At 36.5% G+C, this 10119-nt stretch overlaps 1 pseudogene; it reads right to left on the bottom strand.

The window, feature by feature from the left end:
• Window positions 1-225: 225 nt before the first annotated feature.
• On the bottom strand, window positions 226-6256 carry LOC114718066 (homeobox-leucine zipper protein ANTHOCYANINLESS 2-like; annotated as a pseudogene).
• Between the last annotated feature and the right edge of the window lie 3863 nt (window positions 6257-10119).

Below are 10119 nucleotides of genomic sequence, written 5' to 3'. Positions count from 1 at the left end.
TGCCTTGCGCTAAAGATCCGGATCATATGAGTTTCGGATCCTTACCACCATGCAAGGACTTTGTTCTCTTTCTTGTTGATTCCTGTGCGGTTCGTTCTTGACTCAACACCCCACATGAAACCCAAACTCGCGTCTTCTACACGCGCCACCCTGACAAATTAACTAAACTGAGCTTTCAAGAAATTAAATAAGCACAAGCGCCCCTACGAAAAGCATATCAGCGAAACCCAAAAAAAAAAATTCAACTAGGTCACGTGACCTACGATGCACCACGTGAGAGTCAGCTTTCACAGCGAAGAGCGGCCTTTATTTTCTGAACCGTGCACGAGATGAGATTGTTCACCGTCTCCACCGATTCCACCGTGAGCTTGGCCGTAGGAAGGCTATTCACGAGGATTTGAAAAGCCACCGTCAGGAGGGACCCACTCACCCTCTCATTCACGCCACCGCCGTTCACATTGCCGTTGCTCGCCGGCGTTTGTGACCCCCGCGACCCTGGCCCATCCGGGACTATAGCGAACCCGGATGGCAACAACGCCACATACGCCGAGTCGCCGCCGTTCATCACCACGTGCATGGCCGGGATATCTACCGGCGCGTACACCACAAGAGATCCCGCCGCGTCTATGCATGTCTCCTGCAGTATCAGCATGCTACTCTGGTTTGCATTCATCGCCTGCGCAAGAAAATAAAACAAATTAAATTGCTTTTGTCTCCATCGTTAAAGTTCACAACGAGCCATAGTCAAACCCGGGACCATATTTTTATTTCGATTATTTATTTATTTCTCCTTTATTTTGGGGGGGGTTAAAAAGGTTAATTCACAAATTATAGTATTTTTTTTTCAAGCAAACAGGTCAGAGAGTTGCTCAGAAATTCAGAAAGTTGACAACCGTCCTATATTTTGACTTTTTTCATCAAACCTTGCTCCGAAACAAACACCGCTGCCCTATTTCTGTTCCCCTCCTTGTCCACACAGATACTTCCAAATTTCCCAACCTGCCCTTCCCGATTTCACCTTTTTAACCAAACACCATTACACTAAACGACAACGCCCTATTGACCTTGCCTCACATCGCAGGGTATTTTCGTCAATAAAAAAAATTCCACATGCAAGAGTGAGAAGAATGAGAGAGAAGGTCGTACACTCGCTCGTAGGAGAGAGACGCAATTGCCGTGGTCTTGGCCTTTGGCGATGTGGGCCATCTCTTGCATGGGCCCACCGTTTGAGAGTATGTCCCATTCACTTCGGAGATGCTCATCACGTAGGAAATCGAACAGTCTCTGGGGCGAAACCGGGAGCCAAACGGAGGTGGCTGCGCTTAAAACTATCCCCGGCGGCTCGCCGGGATCGTCCACGCTCTTTCGAGTCATCACCCGGACGTCCTCGTCCACGTTGCCGGCGTTCAGTTTATTCCACTTGTGCACGGTGGAAGCGCAAACTCCGGCGCAGAAATTGTTGGTCATTCGCTGGGCTAGCTTCAGCATGCTCCGCCGGCCGCCGGCAGTTATGGCAGCTAGAAACAACCCAAGAAAACTCAAGCAGTTCAGAGAAAAATACAACACTTGTGAACACTAATACAAGGAATTATTTTTAATAATAGATGAGATAATTATTAATATACGCCGGCGTTGAAACTTACCGGAGTGATCTCGAGAGGGGACGGAGGAGGACATTAAGATGGCGAGGCACTCGCATTGGCGTTGCAGGGTGGCGACCCACCGTTGAGCACCGAAGCCCATGCCGGAGGTCAGCAAGGGTCTATACAATTGGTGGACTTGGCTTTCATCGTATTCTGCATGCTCCACCCATGTCACCTGTAAAATCATGCAAAACCAGTTAACTCCATTAATGGCGTAAGTTTTCAGAATGTGAAGTTTTTATCGTATTTGTAATATCCAATTAAGAATTTATTATGAATTCCTCACAGGATCGTGTTTTAGTAGAGAAAGTTTGGACTTTTCTGATAGAGCACTAATTTCACGATGATCTTGTACAATACGTACACTGAATTCACATGGGGTTCTCCAGATCAAGTACATCAAGAGGATTACAGGAAAAAAAATAATCGATTTTCAAAATATTATAGGAAAAACTAAAAAGGAAGAGAAAGCAGATTTTTCTTCCTGGTATTACGATTGGCTCAGATGCGTCCAAAGGATTAAAAAGAAAAAGAATTGAAGCTATTTCTTCAAGGTTCAAGCTAGCTTAAGCCGTCTCACGAGGGATGGAGGAAGAAGAAGAAGATGACAGAAAAATACAAAAAAAAAAAAAAAAAAAGCAAAAGAAATCTGGGAAATGTGCCTGAGGATTGGGTTCAATGAAACTAGAGCAACAAACACATAAAATATTTGCTACGTCATGCGAAAAAAGGAGAGGATTTAGAGAGAGCAGCGAGCACTGTGAAGAGAAAGAAGCGACATCGAGATTTGCTCTAAAGAAATGAAAAAATAGCCAGTCTTCGACTTTGACTTCAAGGCTCTCTTACAATATTAATTATATAATATATATATATATTACACACCACACATGCAACAGAGCTGCGGATTATAGGGGCTAGCTAGCTTAGAAAAAGATGAATAAAATATTGCTTCAAAGAAGACCACTGATTCAGCCAGCATCAAAAACTAGAATAGAAACATCATATTCATTGTTTATAGAATCAAGGATTAAGTAACGGGATTAATAATTAATGTGTTCAGGGTTCAGAAATTTAAGTAAAAGATTAGGCTCTTAGTAAGGAGAAATAATAGATTAATAATAATCTCGATTCTGCCCCTCATGAGAGCATATTATTATTATAATACTATTATTCAAGTACAATTATATATATATAGGATCACAATCGCAATCCATTGCTGAAAATCCAAGTTAGGAATATATTAATGAGACCAAAAGAAGCATCCTACTCAGGTGCAGATGCTTTGACTGTCTAAAATATAAAATAATATATATATTTGGGAATTATCACTGACAGAGTGGTTATGTGGTGGGTAGTCACTAGACAAATTAAGCTAGGTTCCTTCGAACCATGAGCTCCTTAAATAGCTTCGAAAAGCAAAAAGAAGAAACCCCATGATTCCTTCGCCTGGTGTTTTGCCTCTCTTATTTCAAAACTAAAAAACAAGGCTATATTATTCACAATTTATTTATTAATATAAAATATAAAAATTTATTAACAATGTACTGAATTCATTTCAGTCTCCAGATAATAAACGGAGCACTGGGTTTTGTTATGCATTTAATTATTAATCATTAAACAATGTAAATATATGTGCATGGTTTGATCCTAGGTCATTAAAGAGAACACCGAGATAAAGAATAAACACATGGGATACACAATACTACCTCATTTCCTTAGCATGATAAGCATTTGATTAATTTGAGAAAGATAAATAAATTACTTAATCATAACATATGTTACTAGATTTTTCTTGCATATTTTATATATCATTTATAAGCTAGACAAATTAATTTAAAAAATAAATATAAATATTTTAAAGTATTTTTTTAAAAACTAAGTCTTGTATCCCAAGAAAACATCAAAGCGGGTGAAAAGGGAGGTTCAATTTGGTAAATTCACTCATGTCCAAAACAGATATGACCCAATGTGGTACAGAGATGAGGTGACATTCATGCGTCAAACCCACCAGAAGGAAACACAAGTTCAATCAATAGGAAACTTAGAGGATCAAAATATGAAAAAGATACTAACTGGGAAAATTCTACTACTACTGACCTTGGAATAACCATTTGGCATATCTTCAACAACGCACCCAGAAGGAAGCCTTCTACAGTTCATAAAAGACGCAGCTCCAGAAGGTTCTCGAATGGTATCAATGGAGACATCAACCACAGCCCAAACCCCCTCTGCGTGTTGCTTGCAGAAACGAAGAAAATTCACCTCGCGAACTGGCACCAACGGCGAAAGAACCTGGAGCTCAGCATGCATCTGCGAATTCCAAGTTTTTTTTCCGTATAAAAACACTCAAATCAGTAACATTCTTTACATGTTAATCTTCTGAAAAAAGACGAGTTTCTTTTCAAGTTTTACCAGTTGGAGGGCACCATTTCTAGTTCCATTTATTCCACCGGAGATTACTTCAGCGGTGGAGGTTCTGGCAATTAAACAAGGAAACATTTCTGCCCATCGATTTATAGAAAAATAAAGCAAATGGGTTTGGTTCAGACTTTGATTTCACCGTAAAATGTGAAAAGAAAAAAAAAAAGGGATTTGAAGGTGATGAATATATAAATATATCTATATATTATAAACTTACTGAATCCATTAGAGTTTCAACGAGGGCCAAGCTGTTTATTATGACCATTCCAGTTTCTCTAGAAGCTTCGGAGACGAAGCCATTGGGTCTCATTCCAATGCAAGGATTACTGAATGTTCTCATGTACTCTTCTTGGTTCAGAATCTCTCTTCCTCCTTCTTCTAAGCTTCTTAACCAGAGAGGTTCATCTGTATGCACCATCTTCACCAACTCGTCCATGGCCGCCAAAGCTAGTTCCAGAAACATAGACCTCTCTATGGACCTGTCAAGCCCACCGCCGACGACCAAAGTGCCCGATGGTCTGGTCAAAGTCGTCCCCGACGTTGTTGTCGCCGGAGGAACCATGGCTAGTTGGCTCGATATCCCAAAACCAGGCCCTAAAGGCAAAGTTGAAGGCACTGTGCTCATACCATCAAACCCGTTGATGCCAACTCCGAGTTCTAAGCTTGAGTTTGGCAATGGAGGACCAATCGGACTGGTCAATGAAGAAAATGGGTCGGCCGAGAAACTTTCCGGCGAGAGCACACAACTCGGTCTAGTTCGTCCTTCAATCGAGCGTTTTCAATCCTTAGGTGTTGTTCTTCGAGGGAAATCTCACCTATAATGGCTGGGCTCCACAATTTGAACATATAGGATTCCTCATGGCTTCTCTTATCGACATGTTCTCTGCTCTCAGTTTATCGTTCTCTTGTCTCAGCAAAGTGTTTTCATGGCGCTCCAATTGGGTCTGAGACGAAACAGAAACATAAGTATCGCATATACCTCGTTGAACCCGAACACGAAAAACATGTCAAGAGGATATTAGTCGTTACCTTCATCTGGGTTCTTCGATTTTGGAACCAAAATTTCACTTGTCTGGTTTCCAAGCAAAGCCTTCTGCTCAGTTCTAGTCTTTGCTTCTCATCTGGGTGTGGACACTCCTTGAATAAACTAAACCCAAGGGGAAAAAAGGACAGTAAGGATTGAACAAGAACCCAGAAAATTCTGTGATAAAATTAGAGAGAGAGAGAGAGAGAGAGAGGAACTGGGAGGGAGATCATACGCTTCGAGCTCTTGTATTTGCTGAGGGGTATGTCGGTGGTGATAACGTTTTTTCCTCGGACGGTTGTCGGCGGCGTCCTGATCGTCGCCGGAAGTGGGGCCTTCCATATTATCACTGCCAGATCTGCTATCGTGTTCTTCTTCTCGGCTTCTTCTTGCCCCAACATTTGGCTCGTAGCTCTCAGGCATTCTATTCGCATCCCCGTTGCTCGTCAAGACTCGTTTGCTTTATCCAAAAGAGAATCCAAAAAATCAAATAAATAAACAAACAAACATACAAAACAATATATAGTACAACCCCCAAAAAGTGAGGGAATAATTAACGAAGGAGATCTCACCAGTGCTAGAGAAAGCCCAGGAGAGTTGAACATGGATTTGGCCATGTGGCGGCGGTGTGACGAGACGAGGCTGTGAGATTGAACCACTCGACGGCATTCTATTATCGTTGGTGCCGTTGCTGTAAGGAATATCGGCGACGATTCCGGCACCGCCGCCGCCCCCTCCTCCGCCGCCGCCAGCACCACCACCACCCCAGTTATTGTCGAGAAAACCCCCAAAACTCATCAAAGAAGCCACTTTTTCTCCTTCTTCTTCTCTTTCCTCTCAAATCCGAAACTCAGTATGAACCGCTCAGTCTTCCGTACATGAGATTCGATGCAAATTCAGCAACCCCAGAAGTTTTAAACCTCTAAGATGAAATGGGGTTTCGAGAAATCAGAATCGACCTCGAGTGCGTGTGGGGGGTGTGTGTATATTAAATTTATCTATATAAAAATATATGTTAAACTATGTATTCGCTCTCGCTTGACAAGACTGAGAAAAACGAAGGATATGAAGCTCCGAAAATATAAGGGAGAGAGATAGAGGAGACAAAAGGATAAAGCCCCCCAATGTCTCACCTTTCTCTCTCTCTGTAGCTTGAAATAAAATGTCTTCCTTTGTGTGTATATATAATTCACCTTCTATTATTGAGAGAGGAAGAAAGAGAGAGAAGACAAGCTGAGAAGAAGGAGAAGAAAAAAGCCCTCTGATTCCGGCTAGCTCGCCTCTTCCTTCCCTATCCCCCTCTCTTCTCTCTCTACATATGCATATGAACATGACCCTATCCTTCACAGTACAGCAATTTCTGATAATACCCAGAAGAGAGAAGAAGGGAAGAAGGAAAATAATAAATAAGAACCCTAGTCTTCAGTGTGGTGTTTTATCTCGCTCTATGCATGCTTGAAGGGGAGAGAGAGAGAGAATATAAAAATTATGAATAAATTAAACAAAAATAGGGGTAGAAGAAAAGGGAGGCTCATAGATTGCGAGCAGAAGAGAGAGAAAGGGGGAGAGGAGAGAAGGGGAGGGAGGGGGAAAAGATAAAACGTAATATGTGGAGTCTTCGAAGCCTTACAAATACATATGAATCAAAAAGGGCCGGTTGACTTACACCCTCGTCAATCTCGTTTTAACTTTCCCTCCCCCACCCCACTCTGAGCCCTCTTTCCCTCACAGCTTGATTTCTTCCCCGCCAGAGAGTCCTTTGAAGAAAAAGCCTGTGAATGACTGTGAAAATTGCAATCGACCTTTTTGATGACTTTTTGGGAGAAAAATAACAAGGAAAACGAAGTTTCAATGACGAAGAATATGCTTTGTTAGAGATCCATGGAGCTGGATCTTAATTTGGGATTCTCAATAATAATAATAATAATAATTATTATTATTATTAATATTATTATTACATTATATGATGTACTAATTACTCCCAACAAAATTGTTGGATAATTTAGATTGTTTTTTGGTCTTAAATGGCAGTTTCTCATAAGTAAGGAAAATTGTATTCTGTCACCAAACTAGATACTAAACTGGTTGAAGTAGGAATTTAAGGGTCAGTTAATTAAAAATAACAAAATATAATAATATTAATAATTATTAATAACAAAATAAAGAAAATATAATAAGAATTTCATTGTAACAATAACAAAGTACAATAACATTGATGATTTTAATCTTTATGATTCATCAATAACTAAAATTAATAATATTAATACCAAAATTATCATTCAAATTCATTCAATCTACAATAACTAAAATATTAAGAATGGTAACATAATCATTCAAACCGATTCATACCGATTTTACTAGTTCAACCCTTGCTTGGCTTAAAAATCTAACAAAACTAAAACCTGGTTACTTTATCAGTTTTTAGTTAAACTGATTGCTTCGGTCTGTTTTTTTTTTCTTGCTCTTGTCACAATTCAAACCCAACTAGTAAAACTTACTATTTTATAAAACTATTGTTAAAAATAATAGAATCTACATACATAAAATTAAATCATCAGAATTGAATAGGATATAACTACAAGAGAAAAATATGAAATAAAAAAATTGAAAATGAAACAATTGATGTAAGAAGTTTCAATTTTAGGAAGGTTATAATAGTTTTAAAAAAGTTATTATTTTTAGCATCTTTACTGATTTTTGAGAATCGAGTACAAATTGTCAGAATTGAACGGCAAGATATGGATACATCTTACAATTTTAAGAAAGACTAGGGTGTAATTTTAATCTTAAACTTGTATCTTAAGCGTAATTTTGTTCTTGATTTTTTTAGGGGTTCAATTTTGATTCTGATCTTCTTTTTGGTGCATCCAAAAATCAGAAGCAAAATTGTACTAGAAAATAAAAAGACCAGGATAAAATTATACCTGAAAAATAAAATCAGGTCAAAATTATATCACTAAAAAATTAGGAGTAAAATTTTACCTAAAAAATAAAATCAAATCAAAATTGCACTTTGACCTTTTTAAGAAAGTTCAAAGTGATCATTATTTTTAAATATATTATGAAAATTCAATATAGAATATTCAATACACACACAAAAAACAAAAACCCAGAATCCAGCTTTTATTTTTAAACATTTAATATAACTTTTTTCGAAGCTCCATTTTGATGGATAAATTTTAAATGTCATAAATGATAAAGGCATATTGTCTCAAAAGTATTATTTGTATACTGATGTGTAAATAAGAACAATTTATTTAACAACAAAATAAACTATGAATTTTAATCAGTTAAAAAATACAACTTGGTAAAAACGTTAATTTGGAAAAAAAAACTTATTGTGCTTTAATAAGGAAAACTTCGGAAGGAAGAAGGTCAAATTTAAAATCTCGAGAATCATTTGTTCAATGGTTGAACGGCAGCGTAACATTAACAAGTGTAGATAATATTTTTAATTATTGTTTTAACCTTTTTTGAATATTTTAATTATTGAAAAACTAAAACAAATATCAGTAACATTTTTGTTTCTACAATAATAGGATTAGAAAGAAATAAAGCCCCTGATGTCATACTTCTCATATGTAAATGTTAAATTCACATTTTGAAGCTATCGTCGTTGAGTATAAAAAATAGAGTAAACTATCATTCAACGTCGTGATGTGAAAATCCGCCAAAATACCTTCTAACTTTCAAAAACCAAAAAGCTAACACCAATTTCAAAATTTCAAATTAATTCATCTGATTAAATAAAATTTTGAAATGTTGGTGATTTTATAGTATTAACCCTGCTTTAAAAAAAAAAAAAAACCAAGTCATCCTCGTCAATCGCCTTGTTTATGTTCTTTTCTTTTTTCTTTTTGTTTTTCGTTTTTTTTTTCCCGACTATGGTCAACGTCCGGTGGGCCACCCCTTGAATGCTGTTGAAGTGATAAAACACCATAGTATTACTACTGCAGTTGGTAGTGAGGTAAATGATTAAGACATGACACTCTTGCATTTTTTCATGGAATTGTTATGAATATTGACAATTGTCGCAAATTGCATTGATGAAGCGATGAAACGGTACTAGTGTTGCGAGTACTCATGCTAGTAAATATTTTTTAGGTTAAAGTATATTTTTAAACTTTTAATTTTATATTAGATTTTAATTTGGTTATTTAACATTGAAAAACATTTTTTTGAATCTTTTAATTCTAAAAATCATTTCCAAAAATGATGATATTGAGATATTGAATACTGACAAAACATTCTCAAATACTGACATATTAAGTTTAATTTTAAAAACAATTATAATTGTTACAAAAAATTATAATTTAAGACTACAGTTTAGAGTTAAAGAACTAAAAATGTATTTTTTAAAGTTAAGAGACTAAATTAAAACATGATATAAACTAAAAGACCATAAATATTTTTAGCCTATTTTTTAACATGATCATTTTTTTATAGTTATCTTATATATAATTTGCATTATATTAACAAAGAGGCTTGTTGTTTCAATGGACATTAAACCATTCGGGATTCAATGGGTGGACCTTGACCACCGTGGCTCCGGCCAAAAAATAAAAAGTTATTGGTGTTAGAGCTCGGTTCTGATCTCTTTTTTACTTTCCATTCTTTTTGCTTTTTTTTTTTAACTCTTAGATTAATGTTTCAATAGTTTAGATTTAAATCTTTTTAAAATTATTATTAAAATATTAAATTATAAAAATAAATAATAAATTACAAAGTATACTAAAATTTAATTTTAATGATTTAGCAAATATACTAAATATTTTTAAAAAAATTTTATAAGCAGTTTATAAAAAAACTAAAATCTGAACCTTTAAAATATGTTGATCCAATAGCTGGGAAAAAAAAAGAATAGGAAGGGAGAGAGGTTTGGTGGCCAGTCGATAGTGGGGCTGTTGGCAATGATGATTTTTTTTTTTTTTTAAATAAGAGGTAATTTCAAAATTATATTTTAGTCATGAGTATTAATTTTGGAATTTTGAAAATTGGAAGCACCATTTTAGGTTTTAGAAACTCACAAGA

Source organism: Neltuma alba, unplaced genomic scaffold (genome assembly GCF_004799145.2).
Source record: "Neltuma alba isolate B1F8T4 unplaced genomic scaffold, ASM479914v2 tig00011797_pilon, whole genome shotgun sequence".
NCBI classification, from domain to species: Eukaryota; Viridiplantae; Streptophyta; class Magnoliopsida; order Fabales; family Fabaceae; genus Neltuma; species Neltuma alba.
This window is presented reverse-complemented; position numbering and strand designations above follow the sequence as displayed.